We start from the raw sequence: 6,912 nt of genomic DNA, 5'->3' as shown, positions 1-6,912 counted from the left end.
TCGAGGAACTTGGACGATCTCGAACCACGACAGGGCCTCTAGATTCTTTTGGGCCTTGGACAAGTATGCGACCATGTTTTGCTCTTTTGCGGCGTAGTCGCCCTTAACCTAGTTCACAATCAACTGCGAGTCGCAGTGGATGCGCAGGTTTTGGGCGCCTAGCTTGTTCGCTAGTTCCAAGCCAACAATCAGAGCCTCGTACTCTGCCTCGTTGTTGGAAGCCTTGAAATCGAACCGCATGGCGTATCTCAGTTTTTCCCTATCGGGACTTGTGAGCACAACGTCGGCGCCAGCCCCCCGAGCGTTTGACGCACCATCCACGTGTAAGTCCCAGACCGGCCCTATCGGGTTGTTGGTCCTCTTCTTCGACGACTCGCTGTGGTCGTCCTCCCTGTCTTTTCCATCCTCATCACCTTTGTCTCCCTCGCCAGCTGAGGGCGTGCTTGCGAACTCGGCTACGAAGTCGGCGAGGGCCTGACCCTTGATGGCGATTCTCGGTTGGAACTCGACCCCGTACTCGCCTAGCTCTTGGGACCATATCGCCATTCGAGAGGAGGTCCCTTTTTGAAGGGCCTTCTCGATGGGATGTCCCGTGCGGACCACAATGGGGTGCGCTTGAAAGTAGGGCCGTAGTTTTCTCGCGCTCATGACGAGGGCGAGGGATAACCTCTCGATTTTCGGGTATCGAGTTTCAGCGTCGAGGAGAGCCTTGCTAACGTAATAGACCGGCCATTGCACCTTGTCTTCTTCGCGTATGAGAACCGCGCTCACGGCCCTATCGTAAACCGCGAGGTAGATGTACAAGGTTTCACCATTCTTTGGCTTCGCGAGGAATGGGGGGGAGGTGAAATAGGCCTTCATCTCGCGGAATGCTTCCTCGCACTCCCCCGTCCACACGAATCCATCGGTCTTCTTCAGTGCCTTGAAAAACGGTTGGCACCTATCGGTGGCTTTGGAAACGAATCGCGCCAGGGCGGCGATCCTTCCCGTCAAGCTTTGAACTTCCTTCACTTTTTGCGGCGACCTCATCTCTAAGATCGCCCTGATCTTCTCGGGGTTAGCCTCGATCCCGCGGCGGCTAACCATATAGCCCAAGAATTTTCCGGCCTCGACCCCAAAAGCGCACTTGTTGGGGTTGAGCTTCATCTTGTAGCGTCGCAGGATCGTGAACATCTCCCTAAGGTCTCGAACGTGGTCGTGGGCTTTGAGGCTCTTGACAAGCATGTCGTCCACGTAGACCTCCATGGTTTTGCCAATTTGATTGGCGAACATGCGGTTCACCAACCTTTGATACGTTGCCCCCGCGTTTTTGAGGCCAAAGGGCATGACCTTGTAACAATAAAGTCTGCGGTTCGTAACAAAGGTGGTCTTGATTTGATCCGGTTCGTGCATGCGGATCTGATTGTAGCCTGAGTAGGCGTCCATGAAGCTTAGCAACTCGTGGCCCGCCGTGGCGTCCACGAGCTGCTCGATCCTCGGGAGAGGGAAGCTGTCCTTCGGGCTGGCTTTGTTAAGATCTTTATAATCAATGCAGATCCGCCACTTCCCGTTTGGCTTCTTGACCATCACCACATTGGACACCCACTTGGGGTGTTCCGCCTCCCTGATGAAGTCGGCGGCGAGAAGTTTGTCAACTTCTTCACCAATGGCCTGGTACCTCTCACCGTTGAACGTGCTCAGTTACTCTCTTGTCATCGTTAAGACGATGAACCATTATTTCGGGGTCAATTCCCGGCATGTCGGCGTGCGTCCACGCAAAGACATCCTTGTGCTCTCGGAGGAAAGCGGCGAGCTCGGTTCGGACTTCAGATGGGAGTTGGGCGCCTACCTTGACTACTTGGTCAGGCTTGGCGTCGTCCAACATGATGGGAACGAGGTCGTCCGGTGTCTCCACCTACGCTCGACATCGTCCCTTTGGTCTAGCTCTCCGAAGGTGCCTCCCTCCTCTATCTTGCAGGGGAATTTGTCCCCGAGCTGGAAGACGGTGCTTACCATCATTCCTTTCCCTTTTCCGTCCCCGCCCTGGATGTAACACATCCTCACCATTGACTGGTCTCCCAGCATCACGGCTATCCCCTTCTCGGTGGGGAATTTCATCATTAGATGGTACGTGGACGTTATGGCCTTCAACCGATTGAGAGTCGGGCGACCGACGATGATATTGTATGCCGAGGGCTGATCCACGACTAGGAACGACACGATGTGGGTAACCTCGAGCCCCCCCGGGGTACCGAAGGTAACCGGGAGGTCAATAGTTCCCTCTGTCATGACCCTCTCCCCGGAGAAGCCGAAGAGCGGGGTCGAGATCGGGGTCGGTCTCATCCCAGATAGCTTCATCCTTTCCAACGCCGACTTGAAGATTATGTCGGCGGAGCTCCCATTGTCGATTAGGATTCTCCAAACGAGGTTGTTGGCGACGGGGGCAGAGACGACTATCGCGTCGTTGTGTGGATGGAGCACTCGTGCCGCTTCTTGGCCGGTGAAGAACATGGATTCGAACGGGGCCGGAGGAGGGGCCTCGTACGTGTGGTTGATGTAGTGCGCTATTTTCCCTTGGGAAACTTCGCACACGTACTTCTTCCTCTGCGTGGCCGAGTCTCCGAACTCCGGGCCGCCCAAGATTGCGCCCACGACGTGAAGTTGCGAGCTCTCCGGTTCTTCGTTTGCCGCGCGGTCCGTGACGGTCACCGTCCCCGGACCTTTCTTTTCTTGCCGCAGGCGGCCTCCGTGTGCCGCGGCCGTCCCGATAGTTCTGAGGACGTATTCTTTCAGTTTCCCATCTTGAATCAGGGCCTCGATCTGACGCTTGAGTTGATAGCATTCGGACGTCAGATGCCCATGATCTTGATGGTAGTCACAGTACTTACTTTGATCCCTCTTGGCGGGATCCTTCGTGAGAGGGGTAGGACTCCCCAACTTGTCACGGTGCAGAGCCAGGATGCGCTCCGGCGAAGCGTTCAGAGGAGTAAACGTCGAGAATTTTCGGAAGCTATCGACATGTGACGGCCTCGGCCCGGGAGGGAGGAGCGGCCGTTAGGGGCCTGGCTTCCCTTATTCCTCCTCTTTCGAGGGTCGGGGCGATCTCCGTCTTGATCGTCGCGGCGGCGACTCCCCTGTCCTCCTGACTTTCGGCCATCTCGGCCATCGAGATAGTCCTCGATTCCCATATACGTGCGGGCTCTCGCCATTAGCTCCGCCATGTCTCGTGGGACTTTGCCAACAATAGACTTGAGGAAGTCGCTCGTGCGGACTCCCTCAGTGATCGCCGTGATGGCGTCCCTATCGTCGAATCCTTCGACCTTGTGAGACTCCTCGGTGAAGCGAGCGAGGTATTGTCTCAACGTCTCGTCCCTTCCTTGCCGGATAGAGAGGAGGTGGGTCTTTGGCTTCTTTTGCACCACGAGGGTGGCGAATCGAGCGAGGAACGCCTCTCGCAAGGCCCGGAAAGACGAGATGCTCCCCGGCCTCAAACTTCGGAACCACTCAAATCCCGACCCTGTGAGGGTCAGGCTGAAGGCTTGGCAGAGGGTGGCATCTGTCTGCCCTTGCATCGTCATCCACGTCTCGTAGTGTTGGACGTGGAAGTGGGGGTCCGTCCGCCCATCGTAAGGGGGAATGGACGGTAACTTGAAGTTTCCCACGCAAGGCTGCGCGAGGACTTGTGCGGCGAAGGGAGACTATGATTCCTCGATCCCTCCGTACGACCTTTGCCTTCCTGACTCCCTCATCTCAATGATTTGATTTTGGAGGCTCTGAATCATCGTGACCATGTCAAGCCCGTTAGCGGGGCCGACCGTCGGGGCCACGGGAGTCACTGGTTGGCGTTCGTTGGACGCTTGGTCCACGACATTGGCCTGAGGCCGGCCGAGAGTTGCGGCGGGGAGCGCGTCCCTTCGAGAGTTTGGCCTTTGGCGGAGATCCTCCCCTCGGGAGTTTCTCTGCGTCGTCAGACGCTCTCTAAGGTCCACACTCGGCATGTGGCGGGGCGAGGTCGTCCTTGGTCGGACCGTCCGGCGAGCGCTTCGGCTATCGGCCCATCATCTACCAGAGTCGCTCTCTCCTCGGCGAGGGGCCGTGTCCGGCCGCCTCTTGAAACCGAGGGGGCGAGTCCCCGGGAATGTGACCGCGCCTGCTGTCGCGCCAGGTGCAACGGCCCGGCCAAAGCATCGTTAGACCTTTCGGGCCGCGAAGGGACAAGGCTAGGCGTTGCCTCATCGGTCCTCGACTCCCGCACATAGTCGGGGTCGGAGTCGTCTCGGGCGAACCTATCTTCAATGTCATAGCCGAGGAGATTGGCTATGAGCGTACCGTCGACGCCGGGGTGGTCAAGGAGTTCCGCAAGCCGCCGGGCCGTGTCCTCTCGGAGCTCGGCCTCGGGGTCATTCATCGGGTCTTGGGGCTGGCTCTCGCTATCGCGAGGTTGCCCTTCAAGATGATGTGCGAGGCGTCGAAGGCCGTACCTCGAGCTTGTCGCTCGGGTACCCGCGGAGGTGGTGGGAATGTGACTCATCTCTCGAGAGTCGTGAGAACGAGGAGAGAAAACTGGTAGAGGGAATGCGTCGTCAAGGTCGAGAGATACCCTCCTTCTAGCGCGAAAATGTTGTCGCAGTTTTTCGGACAACGATTTAGGAGCCCAAAGTGGTTAGACCCAAGACCGGACCAAGTGGTCTCACTCCGGCTCGAGCGTGTCGGGCATGGTATCCCAAGCCGTCCCTTAGCTGTAGGTGATCTCTATCTCATCCAAGCACCTGAAATGTAAACAAAAAGGTGTGAACTACAAAGGGGAAACAGAGGGGTTGCCTCTGTTTACCTCTCCGACGCTCAACATTAGTAGGATTGAGGTGGATATAGGAGGTTTAAGTGTTTAGAGGCCGAGACTTGAGAGAAACGACCGAGGTACGAGTTCGACAGCGTTTCAGTACTCAAATTCGGATTACCTGGACCAGTGGAGGGACCCCCGGTATTTATAGGCGACCAAGGGGCGTTATGGGCAACCCCTTGGCCAAGGATAGCCTTGGTTCTGCCATTGGCCGAGGCTGGCCCTTGGGCCGGCCAATGGCCGAGGCTATTAGGGCCGGCCATTGGCCAAGGCTGGCCCTAGGGCCGGCCTATGGCCGGGGGTAGCTTGGGTCGGCCATTGGCCGAGCCTGGCCTCTGGGCCGGCCAATGGCCGAGGCTATTTGGGCCGGCCATTGGCCGAGGGTAGCTTGGGTCGGCCATTGGCCGAGGCTGGCCTCTGGGCCGGCCAATGGCCGAGGCTATTTGGGCCGGCCATTGGCCGAGGCTAGCCCTAGGGTTGGCCAATGGCCGGGGGGAGCTTGGCTCGGCCATTGGCCGAGGCTGGCCCTTGGGCCGACCAATGGCCGAGGCTATTTGGGCCGGCCATTGGCCAAGGCTGGCCCTAGGGCCGGCCAATGGCCGGGGGTAGCTTGGCTCGGCAATTGGCCGAGGCTGGCCCTTGGGCCGGCCAATGGCCGAGGCTAATTGGGCCGGCCATTGGCCGAGGCTGGCCCTAGGGCCGGCCAATGGCCGGGGCAAGCTGCCGAGATGCGTTCGACATCGCTTCGCCTTCGTCGGCCGCGATCGGGGTCGGGCCGATAACATCTGCCATTATCCGAGTGAACAGCCTGGCCGGCTGAGAGTTTCACTCGGCCATTGGCCGAGTGAACAGCCTGGTCGGCCGAAGGTTTCACTCGGCCATTGGCCGAGTGAAGGAGTTGGACCTTCGGCCGGCCATTGGCCGGCTGACCCTTGGGTTGGCCATGTCCGGCGGAACCTGACGCTTGGGCCGGCCATTGGCCGGCTGAGCCTTAGGTCGGCCATGGGTTGGCTGGGCCTCGGGCCGGCCATCGCCGGCCGAGCCTTGGGCTGACCATGGGTTGGTTAGGCCTCGGGCCGGCCATGGCCGGCCGAGCCTTGGGCCGGCCAGAGGCCGAGGCAAGGTTTCGCCGTCCGAGGCCTCGCGACGGTCGTGCGGGTCGAAGTGACACCTTTGTCCTCGTCGGTCCGAGACGGGCCGATAACATGTACAAACACTTGTCACAAACGTTAGGAACAAATCCATTCGAAAGTATGACTGAGTCAAACTTTTGATGCCATTGTTTGGGTGCTTGTTTTAATCCATATAAGGATTTAAAAAGTTTGCAAACCTTTTGTTCATTACCTGGAAGTACATAACCTTCCGGCTGCTCCATGTAAATCTCCTCATCGAGATCTCCATTTAAGAATGCCGTCTTGACATCCATTTGATGAACATTGAGGTTATACAAAGAAGCCAAGGGAAACAACACTCTAATTGTTGTTGTCCTTGCTACCGGTGCATATGTGTCAAAGTAATCAATTCCTTCTCGTTGTCGAAATCCTTTGGCTACTTATCTAGCCTTGTAAGTGTTAAGAGTGCCATCACTATGGTACTTCTTTCGGAACACCCACTTACACCCAATAGGTCTCGACCCTTTGGGTAGATCGACAATCTCCCTAGTGTGGTTTGACATAATAGAATCCATTTCATCTTGGATAGCATCCTTCCAAAAGGCGGAGTCTCGAGAAGCCACAGCTTCATTATAAGTCTTAGGATCATCTTCAATAAGAAGAATAATAGGAATTTTTCGAGCAAAACTCTCTCTATTTCCTTCTACTAGGTAAAAAGAAATGAGGCGAGAATCTAAATCCTTAGTCTTACGGACTCTTTTGCTTCTCCGAAGTTCGGGTTGTTCTACAACTACCCTAGAAGAACTTTCCTCTCGAGGCGTCGAGCCTGCCTGGAGGTCGAGCTCGCCTGGGTTTCGAGCTCACCTTGACGTCGACCCTTCCTGGAGGTCGAGCTTGCCTGGGTTTCGAGCTCGCTTTGAGGTCGAGCCTGCCTGGAGCTCGAGTTCGCCTAGTCGAGGTTCTTCATTAGTGGAATTTTGA

This window comes from Urtica dioica, chromosome 8, assembly GCF_054948205.1.
Source record: "Urtica dioica subsp. dioica isolate 48M chromosome 8, U.dioica_male_clone48M_v1_H2, whole genome shotgun sequence".
NCBI lineage: Eukaryota > Viridiplantae > Streptophyta > Magnoliopsida > Rosales > Urticaceae > Urtica > Urtica dioica.
Note: the sequence above shows the minus strand (reverse complement) of the source record.